This window comes from Oncorhynchus mykiss, chromosome 16, assembly GCF_057628025.1.
Source record: "Oncorhynchus mykiss isolate SJ-2025 chromosome 16, ASM5762802v1, whole genome shotgun sequence".
Classification (NCBI taxonomy): Eukaryota; Metazoa; Chordata; class Actinopteri; order Salmoniformes; family Salmonidae; genus Oncorhynchus; species Oncorhynchus mykiss.
Genome location: NC_143037.1, coordinates 40,138,484 through 40,154,099, shown reverse-complemented (window position 1 = coordinate 40,154,099; position 15,616 = coordinate 40,138,484). Strand labels below are relative to the sequence as shown.

Below are 15,616 nucleotides of genomic sequence, written 5' to 3'. Positions count from 1 at the left end.
TCATCATTCTTATTATTACTGCTGAGCAGCATGGCTCCTGAGAGGCACTAAAAAACTGTCAGAAGTGGGATTTGAACACACGCCTCCATGGGAGACTGCGACCTGAACGCAGCGCCTTAGACCACTCAGCCATCCTGACTACAGCACAGTAACTGGGTATCGGTTTAAAGTGTATGCGGTAAAAGTAGAAGTATGAACAAAGCTCTAAAATCACCACAGAGACCAGAACAACTATGCACGATACTGACTTGCACTTTCAATAGTCATTTGTTTTTATAAATTAAAAAGTCCAGTCATTGATTTAACCTCAATATGGCCTTCAATGGGAAAGAGTAGTAAATCGCCATTGAATGAGCGCTAAACTGGCATCAGAATATGGCCATTCTGATATAAATGATAAAATTCCTCAGATAAGACTGAAAAAGTGTCTGGAAATATCAGCAACCATCAGGGTAAGAGTGACAACAGGTCCACATTGGGGAAATCCTTACAAATGGCTTAATGAGTCATTTCAACGCAATCGTGTTATTATTTATTTTTAGGGTTTAACAAGGCAGCTCACCTGTGACTTGACATTAGATGCGGCGACTTTGATTACCCTGCAGACAATATTTTTGTTCTTCCCGCCAATACAATCCACTGACAACGACCGACGAGTTCTGCGTTCCGAGATTATTTTTGTTATTTGCCTGTTTGGGGCCCACCTGTGAAATTGCGCGATTCTTGCAATTCTCTTTCAGCCTCTCATCAACTAGCTGTTTTTGCAGAATATTAAAAATACGATAGTTATTCACTACTCATATTAACTAGGTGTCATTTACGTTACCTTAAGTCATTTATTTTTCAACTGGATTTTACAAAGGTGCATGACATGCAGGCGCTAAAAAATTGTCAGGAGGGGGTTTCAAACCATGCCTATAGGGGAGTCTGCGACCTGAATGACTTAATGGTTATTTTCAATGCAATCAAGTTTTTTCTTTTTCTTTTAGGGTTTAACAAGGTTTCTCACCTGTTACCTGTGGCTTGACTTTAGATGTGGCCAGTTCGATTACCCTGCAGCCTAAGAGTGTCTTCAGAATATGGCCAATTTGACATGAATTTAAAAATGCCTCAGATAGGACCAAAAAAGTGTCTGGAGCTTCCCGTCAGGGTAAGAGTGACAACAGGTTTCCACATGTCAAAATGGGGGAAATCTTAGCAAATGGCTTCATGGTTATTCATGAGAATCGTGTTGTTGTATTGTTGAGTGTATCATGGGATCTCACCTGAAATCTGTGGCTTGACTACAAACCTGTAACCTATGCTACTGTGGCCTATAGAGCTAGAAGGCTGGATAACCAGGTGTGTAAAGGTGTGAAGTGGGACAGATGGCCTGCAGTCCTATCCCAAATGGACAACTAATCCCTATGTACTTGCGGAGATCTGAGAGGATGCTATTGGTATAAGAAACACGACTAAACTTCAACCTCCGGAGGGGTCAAAAAAATGCATTTTCGTTGTCGGCAGGATTTGAACCTGCGAAGGAAGATCCTAATGGATTTCTAGTCCATCGCCTTAACCACTCGGCCACGACAACGCTGACAGAAGAAAACAAGCTTGTTAGGAGTGAATGGGCCAACAGGCATAGCCTACAGAAAGTGAAATTTAACAACTGAAAGATAATGCAGTAACTCATTATAATGCAATAACGCAAAATGTTCCCCTCATTCATTTGTTATTAAGTCCAGCTGTTTTCTTATTTAACCTTGATCTTTGCTCAGCTCCAGAAGGTCTGCATTTGAGAGTGTTTATTATGAATTGTTATTTCACTGTGTGAAGTTGTTATTTCATCATTCTTATTATTACTGCTGAGCAGCATGACTCCTGAGAGGCACTAAAAAACTGTCAGAAGTGGGATTTGAACCCACGCCTCCATGGGAGACTGCGAACTGAACGCAGCGCCTTAGACCGCTCGGCCATCCTGACTACAGCACAGTAACTGGGTATCGGGTTAAAGTGTATGCGGTAAAAGTAGAAATATGAACAACGCTCTAAAATCACCACAGAGACCAGAACAACTATGCACGATACTGACTTGCACTTTCAATAGTCATTTGTTTTTATAAATTAAAAAGTCCAGTCATTGATTTAACCTCAATATGGCCTTCAATGGGAAAGAGTAGTAAATCGTCATTGAATGAGCGCTAAACTGGCATCAGAATATGGCCATTCTGATATAAATGATACAATTCCTCAGATAAGACTGAAAAAGTGTCTGGAAATATCAGCAACCATCAGGGTAAGAGTGACAACAGGTCCACATGGGGGAAATCCTTACAAATGGCTTAATGAGTCATTTCAACGCAATCGTGTTATTATTTATTTTTAGGGTTTAACAAGGCAGCTCACCTGTGACTTGACATTAGATGCGGCGACTTTGATTACCCTGCAGACGATATTTTTGTTCTTCCCGCCAATACAATCCACTGACAACGACCGACGAGTTCTGCGTTCCGAGATTATTTTTGTTATTTGCCTGTTTGGGGCCCGCCTGTGAAATTGCGCGATTCTTGCAATTCTCTTTCAGCCTCTCATCAACTAGCTGTTTTTGCAGAATATAAAAAATACGATAGTTATTCACTACTCATATTAACTAGGTGTCATTTACGTTACCTTAAGTCATTTATTTTTCAACTGGATTTTACAAAGGTGCATGACATGCAGGCGCTAAAAAATTGTCAGGAGGGGGTTTCAAACCATGCCTATAGGGGAGTCTGCGACCTGAATGACTTAATGGTTATTTTCAATGCAATCGAGTTTTTTCTTTTTCTTTTAGGGTTTAACAAGGTTTCTCACCTGTTACCTGTGGCTTGACTTTAGATGTGGCCAGTTCGATTACCCTGCAGCCTAAGAGTGTCTTCAGAATATGGCCAATTTGACATGAATTTAAAAATGCCTCAGATAGGACCAAAAAAGTGTCTGGAGCTTCCCGTCAGGGTAAGAGTGACAACAGGTTTCCACATGTCAAAATGGGGGAAATCTTAGCAAATGGCTTCATGGTTATTCATGAGAATCGTGTTGTTGTATTGTTGAGTGTATCATGGGATCTCACCTGAAATCTGTGGCTTGACTACAAACCTGTAACCTATGCTACTGTGGCCTATAGAGCTAGAAGGCTGGATAACCAGGTGTGTAAAGGTGTGAAGTGGGATAGATGGCCTGCAGTCCTATCCCAAATGGACAACTAATCCCTATGTACTTGCGGAGATCTGAGAGGATGCGATTGGTATAAGAAACACGACTAAACTTCAACCTCCGGAGGGGTCAAAAAAATGCATTTTCATTGTCGGCAGGATTTGAACCTGCGCTGGAAGATCCTAATGCATTTCTAGTCCATTGCCTTAACCACTCGGCCACGACAACGTCGACAGAAGAAAACAGGCTTGTTAGGAGTGTATGGGCCAACAGGCATAGCCTACAGAAAGTTAAATTTAACAACTGAAAGATAATGCAGTAACTCATTACAATGCAATAACACAAAATGTTCCCCTCATTCATTTGTGATTAAGTCCAGCTGTTTTCTTATTTAACCTTGATCTTTGCTCAGCTCCAGAAGGTCTGCATTTGAGAGTGTTTATTATGAATTGTTATTTCACTGTGTGAAGTTGTTATTTCATCATTCTTATTATTACTGCTGAGCAGCATGACTCCTGAGAGGCACTAAAAAACTGTCAGAAGTGGGATTTGAACCCACGCCTCCATGGGAGACTGCGACCTGAACGCAGCGCCTTAGACCGCTCGGCCATCCTGACTACAGCACAGTAACTGGGTATCGGGTTAAAGTGTATGCGGTAAAAGTAGAAATATGAACAACGCTCTAAAATCACCACAGAGACCAGAACAAATATGCACGATACTGACTTGCACTTTCAATAGTCATTTGTTTTTATAAATTAAAAAGTCCAGTCATTGATTTAACCTCAATATGGCCTTCAATGGGAAAGAGTAGTAAATCGTCATTGAATGAGCGCTAAACTGGCATCAGAATATGGCCATTCTGATATAAATGATAAAATTCCTCAGATAAGACTGAAAAAGTGTCTGGAAATATCAGCAACCATCAGGGTAAGAGTGACAACAGGTCCACATGGGGGAAATCCTTACAAATGGCTTAATGAGTCATTTCAACGCAATCGTGTTATTATTTATTTTTAGGGTTTAACAAGGCAGCTCACCTGTGACTTGACATTAGATGCGGCGACTTTGATTACCCTGCAGACGATATTTTTGTTCTTCCCGCCAATACAATCCACTGACAACGACCGACGAGTTCTGCGTTCCGAGATTATTTTTGTTATTTGCCTGTTTGGGGCCCGCCTGTGAAATTGCGCGATTCTTGCAATTCTCTTTCAGCCTCTCATCAACTAGCTGTTTTTGCAGAATATTAAAAATACGATAGTTATTCGCTACTCATATTAACTAGGTGTCATTTACGTTACCTTAAGTCATTTATTTTTCAACTGGATTTTACAAAGGTGCATGACATGCAGGCGCTAAAAAATTGTCAGGAGCGGGTTTCAAACCATGCCTATAGGGGAGTCTGCGACCTGAATGACTTAATGGTTATTTTCAATGCAATCAAGTTTTTCTTTTTCTTTTAGGGTTTAACAAGGTTTCTCACCTGTTACCTGTGGCTTGACTTTAGATGTGGCCAGTTCGATTACCCTGCAGCCTAAGAGTGTCTTCAGAATATGGCCAATTTGACATGAATTTAAAAATGCCTCAGATAGGACCAAAAAAGTGTCTGGAGCTTCCCGTCAGGGTAAGAGTGACAACAGGTTTCCACATGTCAAAATGGGGGAAATCTTAGCAAATGGCTTCATGGTTATTCATGAGAATCGTGTTGTTGTATTGTTGAGTGTATCATGGGATCTCACCTGAAATCTGTGGCTTGACTACAAACCTGTAACCTATGCTACTGTGGCCTATAGAGCTAGAAAGCTGGATAACCAGGTGTGTAAAGGTGTGAAGTGGGATAGATGGCCTGCAGTCCTATCCCAAATGGACAACTAATCCCTATGTACTTGCGGAGATCTGAGAGGATGCGATTGGTATAAGAAACACGACTAAACTTCAACCTCAGGAGGGGTCAAAAAAATGCTTTTTCATTGTCGGCAGGATTTGAACCTGCGCTGGAAGATCCTAATGCATTTCTAGTCCATCGCCTTAACCACTCGGCCACGACAACGTCGACAGAAGAAAACAGGCTTGTTAGGAGTGTATGGGCCAACAGGCATAGCCTACAGAAAGTGAAATTTAACAACTGAAAGATAATGCAGTAACTCATTACAATGCAATAACACAAAATGTTCCCCTCATTCATTTGTGATTAAGTCCAGCTGTTTTCTTATTTAACCTTGATCTTTGCTCAGCTCCAGAAGGTCTGCATTTGAGAGTGTTTATTATGAATTGTTATTTCACTGTGTGAAGTTGTTATTTCATCATTCTTATTATTACTGCTGAGCAGCATGACTCCTGAGAGGCACTAAAAAACTGTCAGAAGTGGGATTTGAACCCACGCCTCCATAGGAGACTGCGACCTGAACGCAGCGCCTTAGACCGCTCGGCCATCCTGACTACAGCATAGTAACTGGGTATCGGGTTAAAGTGTATGCGGTAAAAGTAGAAATATGAACAACGCTCTAAAATTACCACAGAGACCAGAACAACTATGCACGATACTGACTTGCACTTTCAATAGTCATTTGTTTTTATAAATTAAAAAGTCCAGTCATTGATTTAACCTCAATATGGCCTTCAATGGGAAAGAGTAGTAAATCGTCATTGAATGAGCGCTAAACTGGCATCAGAATATGGCCATTCTGATATAAATGATAAAATTCCTCAGATAAGACTGAAAAAGTGTCTGGAAATATCAGCAACCATCAGGGTAAGAGTGACAACAGGTCCACATGGGGGAAATCCTTACAAATGGCTTAATGAGTCATTTCAACGCAATCGTGTTATTATTTATTTTTAGGGTTTAACAAGGCAGCTCACCTGTGACTTGACATTAGATGCGGCGACTTTGATTACCCTGCAGACGATATTTTTGTTCTTCCCGCCAATACAATCCACTGACAACGACCGACGAGTTCTGCGTTCCAAGATTATTTTTGTTATTTGCCTGTTTGGGGCCCGCCTGTGAAATTGCGCGATTCTTGCAATTCTCTTTCAGCCTCTCATCAACTAGCTGTTTTTGCAGAATATTAAAAATACGATAGTTATTCACTACTCATATTAACTAGGTGTCATTTACGTTACCTTAAGTCATTTATTTTTCAACTGGATTTTACAAAGGTGCATGACATGCAGGCGCTAAAAAGTTGTCAGGAGGGGGTTTCAAACCATGCCTATAGGGGAGTCTGCGACATGAATGACTTAATGGTTATTTTCAATGCAATCGAGTTTTTTCTTTTTCTTTTAGGGTTTAACAAGGTTTCTCACCTGTTACCTGTGGCTTGACTTTAGATGTGGCCAGTTCGATTACCCTGCAGCCTAAGAGTGTCTTCAGAATATGGCCAATTTGACATGAATTTAAAAATGCCTCAGTTAGGACCAAAAAAGTGTCTGGAGCTTCCCGTCAGGGTAAGAGTGACAACAGGTTTCCACATGTCAAAATGGGGGAAATCTTAGCAAATGGCTTCATGGTTATTCATGAGAATCATGTTGTTGTATTGTTGAGTGTATCATGGGATCTCTCCTGAAATCTGTGGCTTGACTACAAACCTGTAACCTATGCTACTGTGGCCTATAGAGCTAGAAGGCTGGATAACCAGGTGTGTAAAGGTGTGAAGTGGTATAGATGGCCTGCAGTCCTATCCCAAATGGACAACTAATCCCTATGTACTTGCGGAGATCTGAGAGGATGCGATTGGTATAAGAAACACGACTAAACTTCAACCTCCGGAGGGGTCAAAAAAATGCATTTTCGTTGTCGGCAGGATTTGAACCTGCGCAGGAAGATCCTAATGGATTTCTAGTCCATCGCCTTAACCACTCGGCCACGACAACGTTGACAGAAGAAAACAGGCTTGTTAGGAGTGAATGGGCCAACAGGCATAGCCTACAGAAAGTGAAATTTAACAACTGAAAGATAATGCAGTAACTCATTATAATGCAATAACACAAAATGTTCCCCTCATTCATTTGTTATTAAGTCCAGCTGTTTTCTTATTTAACCTTGATCTTTGCTCAGCTCCAGAAGGTCTGCATTTGAGAGTGTTTATTATGAATTGCTATTTCACTGTGTGAAGTTGTTATTTCATCATTCTTATTATTACTGCTGAGCAGCATGACTCCTGAGAGGCACTAAAAAACTGTCAGAAGTGGGATTTGAACCCACGCCTCCATGGGAGACTGCAACCTGAACGCAGCGCCTTAGACCGCTCGGCCATCCTGACTACAGCACAGTAACTGGGTATCGGGTTAAAGTGTATGCGGTAAAAGTAGAAATATGAACAACGCTCTAAAATCACCACAGAGACCAGAACAACTATGCACGATACTGACTTGCACTTTCAATAGTCATTTGTTTTTATGAATTAAAAAGTCCAGTCATTGATTTAACCTCAATATGGCCTTCAATGGGAAAGAGTAGTAAATCGTCATTGAATGAGCGCTAAACTGGCATCAGAATATGGCCATTCTGATATAAATGATAAAATTCCTCAGATAAGACTGAAAAAGTGTCTGGAAATATCAGCAACCATCAGGGTAAGAGTGACAACAGGTCCACATGGGGGAAATCCTTACAAATGGCTTAATGGGTCATTTCAACGCAAGCGTGTTATTATTTATTTTTAGGGTTTAACAAGGCAGCTCACCTGTGACTTGACATTAGATGCGGCGACTTTGATTACCCTGCAGACGATATTTTTGTTCTTCCCGCCAATACAATCCACTGACAATGACCGACGAGTTCTGCGTTCCGAGATTATTTTTGTTATTTGCCTGTTTGGGGCCCGCCTGTGAAATTGCGCGATTCTTGCAATTCTCTTTCAGCCTCTCATCAACTAGCTGTTTTTGCAGAATATTAAAAATACGTTAGTTATTCCCCTCATTCCCCTCACGTTAGTTATTCCCCTCATTCATTTGTTATTAAGTCCAGCTGTTTTCTTATTTAACCTTGATCTTTGCTCAGCTCCAGAAGGTCTGCATTTGAGAGTGTTTATTATGAATTGCTATTTCACTGTGTGAAGTTGTTATTTCATCATTCTTATTATTACTGCTGAGCAGCATGACTCCTGAGAGGCACTAAAAAACTGTCAGAAGTGGGATTTGAACCCACGCCTCCATGGGAGACTGCAACCTGAACGCAGCGCCTTAGACCGCTCGGCCATCCTGACTACAGCACAGTAACTGGGTATCGGGTTAAAGTGTATGCGGTAAAAGTAGAAATATGAACAACGCTCTAAAATCACCACAGAGACCAGAACAACAATGCACGATACTGACTTGCACTTTCAATAGTCATTTGTTTTTATAAATTAAAAAGTCCAGTCATTGATTTAACCTCAATATGGCCTTCAATGGGAAAGAGTAGTAAATCGTCATTGAATGAGCGCTAAACTGGCATCAGAATATGGCCATTCTGATATAAATGATAAAATTCCTCAGATAAGACTGAAAAAGTGTCTGGAAATATCAGCAACCATCAGGGTAAGAGTGAAAACAGGTCCACATGGGGGAAATCCTTACAAATGGCTTAATGAGTCATTTCAACGCAATCGTGTTATTATTTATTTTCAGGGTTTAACAAGGCAGCTCACCTGTGATTTGACATTAGATGCGGCGACTTTGATTACCCTGCAGACGATATTTTTGTTCTTCCCGCCAATACAATCCACTGACAACGACCGACGAGTTCTGCGTTCCGAGATTATTTTTGTTATTTGCCTGTTTGGGGCCCGCCTGTGAAATTGCGCGATTCTTGCAATTCTCTTTCAGCCTCTCATCAACTAGCTGTTTTTGCAGAATATTACAAATACGATAGTTATTCACTACTCATATTAACTAGGTGTCATTTACGTTACCTTAAGTCATTCATTTTTCAACTGGATTTTACAAAGGTGCATGACATGCAGGCGCTAAAAAGTTGTCAGGAGGGGGTTTCAAACCATGCCTATAGGGGAGTCTGCGACCTGAATGACTTAATGGTTATTTTCAATGCAATCAAGTTTTTTCTTTTTCTTTTAGGGTTTAACAAGGTTTCTCACCTGTTACCTGTGGCTTGACTTTAGATGTGGCCAGTTCGATTACCCTGCAGACTATAAGAGTGTCTTCAGAATATGGCCAATTTGACATGAATTTAAAAATGCCTCAGATAGGACCAAAAAAGTGTCTGGAGCTTCCCGTCAGGGTAAGAGTGACAACAGGTTTCCACATGTCAAAATGGGGGAAATCTTAGCAAATGGCTTAATGGTTATTCATGAGAATCGTGTTGTTGTATTGTTGAGTGTATCATGGGATCTCTCCTGAAATCTGTGGCTTGACTACAAACCTGTAACCTATGCTACTGTGGCCTATAGAGCTAGAAGGCTGGATAACCAGGTGTGTAAAGGTGTGAAGTGGGATAGATGGCCTGCAGTCCTATCCCAAATGGACAACTAATCCCTATGTACTTGCGGAGATCTGAGAGGATGCGATTGGTATAAGAAACACGACTAAACTTCAACCTCCGGAAGGGTCAAAAAAATGCATTTTCGTTGTCGGCAGGATTTGAACCTGCGCAGGAAGATCCTAACGGATTTCTAGTCCATCGCCTTAACCACTCGGCCACGACAACGTTGACAGAAGAAAACAAGCTTGTTAGGAGTGAATGGGCCAACAGGCATAGCCTACAGAAAGTGAAATTTAACAACTGAAAGATAATGCAGTAACTCATTATAATGCAATAACACAAAATGTTCCCCTCATTCATTTGTTATTAAGTCCAGCTGTTTTCTTATTTAACCTTGATCTTTGCTCAGCTCCAGAAGGTCTGCATTTGAGAGTGTTTATTATGAATTGTTATTTCACTGTGTGAAGTTGTTATTTCATCATTCTTATTATTACTGCTGAGCAGCATGACTCCTGAGAGGCACTAAAAAACTGTCAGAAGTGGGATTTGAACCCACGCCTCCATGGGAGACTGCGACCTGAACGCAGCGCCTTAGACCGCTCTGCCATCCTGACTACAGCACAGTAACTGGGTATCGGGTTAAAGTGTATGCGGTAAAAGTAGAAATATGAACAACGCTCTAAAATCACCACAGAGACCAGAACAACTATGCACGATACTGACTTGCACTTTCAATAGTCATTTGTTTTTCATAAATTAAAAAGTCCAGTCATTGATTTAACCTCAATATGGCCTTCAATGGGAAAGAGTAGTAAATCGCCATTGAATGAGCGCTAAACTGGCATCAGAATTTTTCCATTCTGATATAAATGATAAAATTCCTCAGATAAGACTGAAAAAGTGTCTGGAAATATCAGCAACCATCAGGGTAAGAGTGACAACAGGTCCACATGGGGGAAATCCTTACAAATGGCTTAATGGGTCATTTCAACGCAATTGTGTTATTATTTATTTTTAGGGTTTAACAAGGCAGCTCACCTGTGACTTGACATTAGATGCGGCGACTTCGATTACCCTGCAGACGATATTTTTGTTCTTCCCGCCAATACAATCCACTGACAACGTCCGACGAGTTCTGCGTTCCGAGATTATTTTTGTTATTTGCCAGTTTGGGGGCCGCCTGTGAAATTGCGCAATTCTTGCAATTCTCTTTCAGCCTCTCATCAACTAGCTGTTTTTGCAGAATATTAAAAATACGATAGTTATTCACTACTCATATTAACTAGGTGTCATTTACGTTACCTTAAGTCATTTATTTTTCAACTGGATTTTACAAAGGTGCATGACATGCAGGCGCTAAAAAGTTGTCAGGAGGGGGTTTCAAACCATGCCTATAGGGGAGTCTGCGACCTGAATGACTTAATGGTTATTTTCAATGCAATCAAGTTTTTTCTTTTTCTTTTAGGGTTTAACAAGGTTTCTCACCTGTTACCTGCGGCTTGACTTTAGATGTGGCCAGTTCGATTACCCTGCAGACTATAAGAGTGTCTTCAGAATATGGCCAATTTGACATGAATTTAAAAATGCCTCAGATAGGACCAAAAAAGTGTCTGGAGCTTCCCGTCAGGGTAAGAGTGACAACAGGTTTCCACATGTCAAAATGAGGGAAATCTTAGCAAATGGCTTAATGGTTATTCATGAGAATCGTGTTGTTGTATTGTTGAGTGTATCATGGGATCTCACCTGAAATCTGTGGCTTGACTACAAACCTGTAACCTATGCTACTGTGGCCTATAGAGCTAGAAGGCTGGATAACCAGGTGTGTAAAGGTGTGAAGTGGGACAGATGGCCTGCAGTCCTATCCCAAATGGACAACTAATCCCTATGTACTTGCGGAGATCTGAGAGGATGAGATTGGTATAAGAAACACGGCTAAACTTCAACCTCCGGAGGGGTCAAAAAAAAGCATTTTCATTGTCGGCAGGATTTGAACCTGCGCAGGAAGATCCTAATGGATATCTAGTCCATCGCCGTAACCACTCGGCCACGACAACGTTGACAGAAGAAAACAGGCTTGTTAGGAGTGAATGGGCCAACAGGCATAGCCTACAGAAAGTGAAATTTAACAACTGAAAGATAATGCAGTAACTCATTATAATGCAATAACACAAAATGTTCCCCTCATTCATTTGTTATTAAGTCCAGCTGTTTTCTTATTTAACCTTGATCTTTGCTCAGCTCCAGAAGGTCTGCATTTGAGAGTGTTTATTATGAATTGTTATTTCACTGTGTGAAGTTGTTATTTCATCATTCTTATTATTACTGCTGAGCAGCATGGCTCCTGAGAGGCACTAAAAAACTGTCAGAAGTGGGATTTGAACACACGCCTCCATGGGAGACTGCGACCTGAACGCAGCGCCTTAGACCGCTCGGCCATCCTGACTACAGCACAGTAACTGGGTATCGGGTTAAAGTGTATGCGGTAAAAGTAGAGATATGAACAACGCTCTAAAATCACCACAGAGACCAGAACAACTATGCACGATACTGACTTGCACTTTCAATAGTCATTTGTTTTTATAAATTAAAAAGTCCAGTCATTGATTTAACCTCAATATGGCCTTCAATGGGAAAGAGTAGTAAATCGCCATTGAATGAGCGCTAAACTGGCATCAGAATATGGCCATTCTGATATAAATGATAAAATTCCTCAGATAAGACTGAAAAAGTGTCTGGAAATATCAGCAACCATCAGGGTAAGAGTGACAACAGGTTCACATGGGGAAATCCTTACAAATGGCTTAATGGGTCATTTCAAAGCAATCGTGTTATTATTTATTTTTAGGGTTTAACAAGGCAGCTCACCTGTGACTTGACATTAGATGCGGCGACTTCGATTACCCTGCAGACAATATTTTTGTTCTTCCCGCCAACACAATCCACTGACAACGACCGACGAGTTCTGCGTTCCGAGATTATTTTTGTTATTTGCCTGTTTGGGGCCCGCCTGTGAAATTGCGCGATTCTTGCAATTCTCTTTCAGCCTCTCATCAACTAGCTGTTTTTGCAGAATATTAAAAATACGATAGTTATTCACTACTCATATTAACTAGGTGTCATTTACGTTACCTTAAGTCATTTATTTTTCAACTGGATTTTACAAAGGTGCATGACATGCAGGCGCTAAAAAGTTGTCAGGAGGGGGTTTCAAACCATGCCTATAGGGGAGTCTGCGACCTGAATGACTTAATGGTTATTTTCAATGCAATCGAGTTTTTTCTTTTTCTTTTAGGGTTTAACAAGGTTTCTCACCTGTTACCTGTGGCTTGACATTAGATGTGACCAGTTCAATTACCCTGCAGACTATAAGAGTGTCTTCAGAATATGGCCAATTTGACATGAATTTAAAAATGCCTCAGATAGGACCAAAAAAGTGTCTGGAGCTTCCCGTCAGGGTAAGAGTGACAACAGGTTTCCACATGTCAAAATGGGGGAAATCTTAGCAAATGGCTTAATGGTTATTCATGAGAATCGTGTTGTTGTATTGTTGAGTGTATCATGGGATCTCACCTGAAATATGTGGCTTGACTACAAACCTGTAACCTATGCTACTGTGGCCTATAGAGCTAGAAGGCTGGATAACCAGGTGTGTAAAGGTGTGAAGTGGGATAGATGGCCTGCGGTCCTATCCCAAATGGACAACTAATCCCTATGTACTTGCGGAGATCTGAGAGGATGCGATTGGTATAAGAAACACGACTAAACTTCAACCTCCGGAGGGGTCAAAAAAATGCATTTTCGTTGTCGGCAGGATTTGAACCTGCGCAGGAAGATCCTAATGGATTTCTAGTCCATCGCCTTAACCACTCGGCCACGACAACGCTGACAGAAGAAAACAAGCTTGTTAGGAGTGAATGGGCCAACAGGCATAGCCTACAGAAAGTGAAATTTAACAACTGAAAGATAATGCAGTAACTCATTATAATGCAATAACGCAAAATGTTCCCCTCATTCATTTGTTATTAAGTCCAGCTGTTTTCTTATTTAACCTTGATCTTTGCTCAGCTCCAGAAGGTCTGCATTTGAGAGTGTTTATTATGAATTGTTATTTCACTGTGTGAAGTTGTTATTTCATCATTCTTATTATTACTGCTGAGCAGCATGACTCCTGAGAGGCACTAAAAAACTGTCAGAAGTGGGATTTGAACCCACGCCTCCATGGGAGACTGCGAACTGAACACAGCGCCTTAGACCGCTCGGCCATCCTGACTACAGCACAGTAACTGGGTATCGGGTTAAAGTGTATGCGGTAAAAGTAGAAATATGAACAACGCTCTAAAATCACCACAGAGACCAGAACAACTATGCACGATACTGACTTTCACTTTCAATAGTCATTTGTTTTTATAAATTAAAAAGTCCAGTCATTGATTTAACCTCAATATGGCCTTCAATGGGAAAGAGTAGTAAATCGTCATTGAATGAGCGCTAAACTGGCATCAGAATATGGCCATTCTGATATAAATGATAAAATTCCTCAGATAAGACTGAAAAAGTGTCTGGAAATATCAGCAACCATCAGGGTAAGAGTGACAACAGGTCCACATGTTCCCCTCATTCAATCCTTACAAATGGCTTAATGAGTCATTTCAACACAATCGTGTTATTATTTATTTTTAGGGTTTAACAAGGCAGCTCACCTGTGACTTGACATTAGATGCGGCGACTTTGATTACCCTGCAGACGATATTTTTGTTCTTCCCGCCAATACAATCCACTGACAACGACCGACGAGTTCTGCGTTCCGAGATTATTTTTGTTATTTGCCTGTTTGGGGCCCGCCTGTGAAATTGCGCGATTCTTGCAATTCTCTTTCATCCTCTCATCAACTAGCTGTTTTTGCAGAATATTAAAAATACAATAGTTATTCACTACTCATATTAACTAGGTGTCATTTACGTTACCTTAAGTCATTTATTTTTCAACTGGATTTTACAAAGGTGCAGGCGCTAAAAAATTGTCAGGAGGGGGTTTCAAACCATGCCTATAGGGGAGTCTGCGACCTGAATGACTTAATGGTTATTTTCAATGCAATCGAGTTTTTTCTTTTTCTTTTAGGGTTTAACAAGGTTTCTCACCTGTTACCTGTGGCTTGACTTTAGATGTGGCCAGTTCGATTACCCTGCAGCCTAAGAGTGTCTTCAGAATATGGCCAATTTGACATCAATTTAAAAATGCCTCAGATTGGACCAAAAAAGTGTCTGGAGCTTCCCGTCAGGGTAAGAGTGACAACAGGTTTCCACATGTCAAAATGGGGGAAATCTTAGCAAATGGCTTCATGGTTATTCATGAGAATCGTGTTGTTGTATTGTTGAGTGTATCATGGGATCTCACCTGAAATCTGTGGCTTGACTACAAACCTGTAACCTATGCTACTGTGGCCTATAGAGCTAGAAGGCTGGATAACCAGGTGTGTAAAGGTGTGAAGTGGGACAGATGGCCTGCAGTCCTATCCCAAATGGACAACTAATCCCTATGTACTTGCGGAGATCTGAGAGGATGCGATTGGTATAAGAAACACGACTAAACTTCAACCTCCGGAGGGGTCAAAAAAATGCATTTTCGTTGTCGGCAGGATTTGAACCTGCGCAGGAAGATCCTAACGGTTTTCTAGTCCATCGCCTTAACCACTCGGCCACGACAACGTTGACAGAAGAAAACAAGCTTGTTAGGAGTGAATGGGCCAACAGGCATAGCCTACAGAAAGTGAAATTTAACAACTGAAAGATAATGCAGTAACTCATTATAATGCAATAACACAAAATGTTCCCCTCATTCATTTGTTATTAAGTCCAGCTGTTTTCTTATTTAACCTTGATCTTTGCTCAGCTCCAGAAGGTCTGCATTTGAGAGTGTTTATTATGAATTGTTATTTCACTGTGTGAAGTTGTTATTTCATCATTCTTATTATTACTGCTGAGCAGCATGACTCCTGAGAGGCACTAAAAAACTGTC

The 15,616-nt window shown here is 40.9% G+C and overlaps 4 non-coding genes across 4 annotated transcripts; all 4 read right to left on the bottom strand.

Moving 5' to 3' along the window:
- Positions 1 to 3,708: 3,708 nt before the first annotated feature.
- On the bottom strand, positions 3,709 to 3,791 carry trnal-cag (transfer RNA leucine (anticodon CAG)). Its single transcript has one exon. It is a non-coding gene; the product is annotated as a tRNA-Leu (tRNA).
- Positions 3,792 to 5,533: 1,742 nt separating this feature from the next.
- Positions 5,534 to 5,616, bottom strand: trnal-cag (transfer RNA leucine (anticodon CAG)). The gene has a single exon. It is a non-coding gene; the product is annotated as a tRNA-Leu (tRNA).
- A 1,355-nt stretch (positions 5,617 to 6,971) lies between these two features.
- Positions 6,972 to 7,053, bottom strand: trnas-aga (transfer RNA serine (anticodon AGA)). The gene has a single exon. It is a non-coding gene; the product is annotated as a tRNA-Ser (tRNA).
- A 6,347-nt stretch (positions 7,054 to 13,400) lies between these two features.
- trnas-aga (transfer RNA serine (anticodon AGA)) lies at positions 13,401 to 13,482 on the bottom strand. Its single transcript has one exon. It is a non-coding gene; the product is annotated as a tRNA-Ser (tRNA).
- Between the last annotated feature and the right edge of the window lie 2,134 nt (positions 13,483 to 15,616).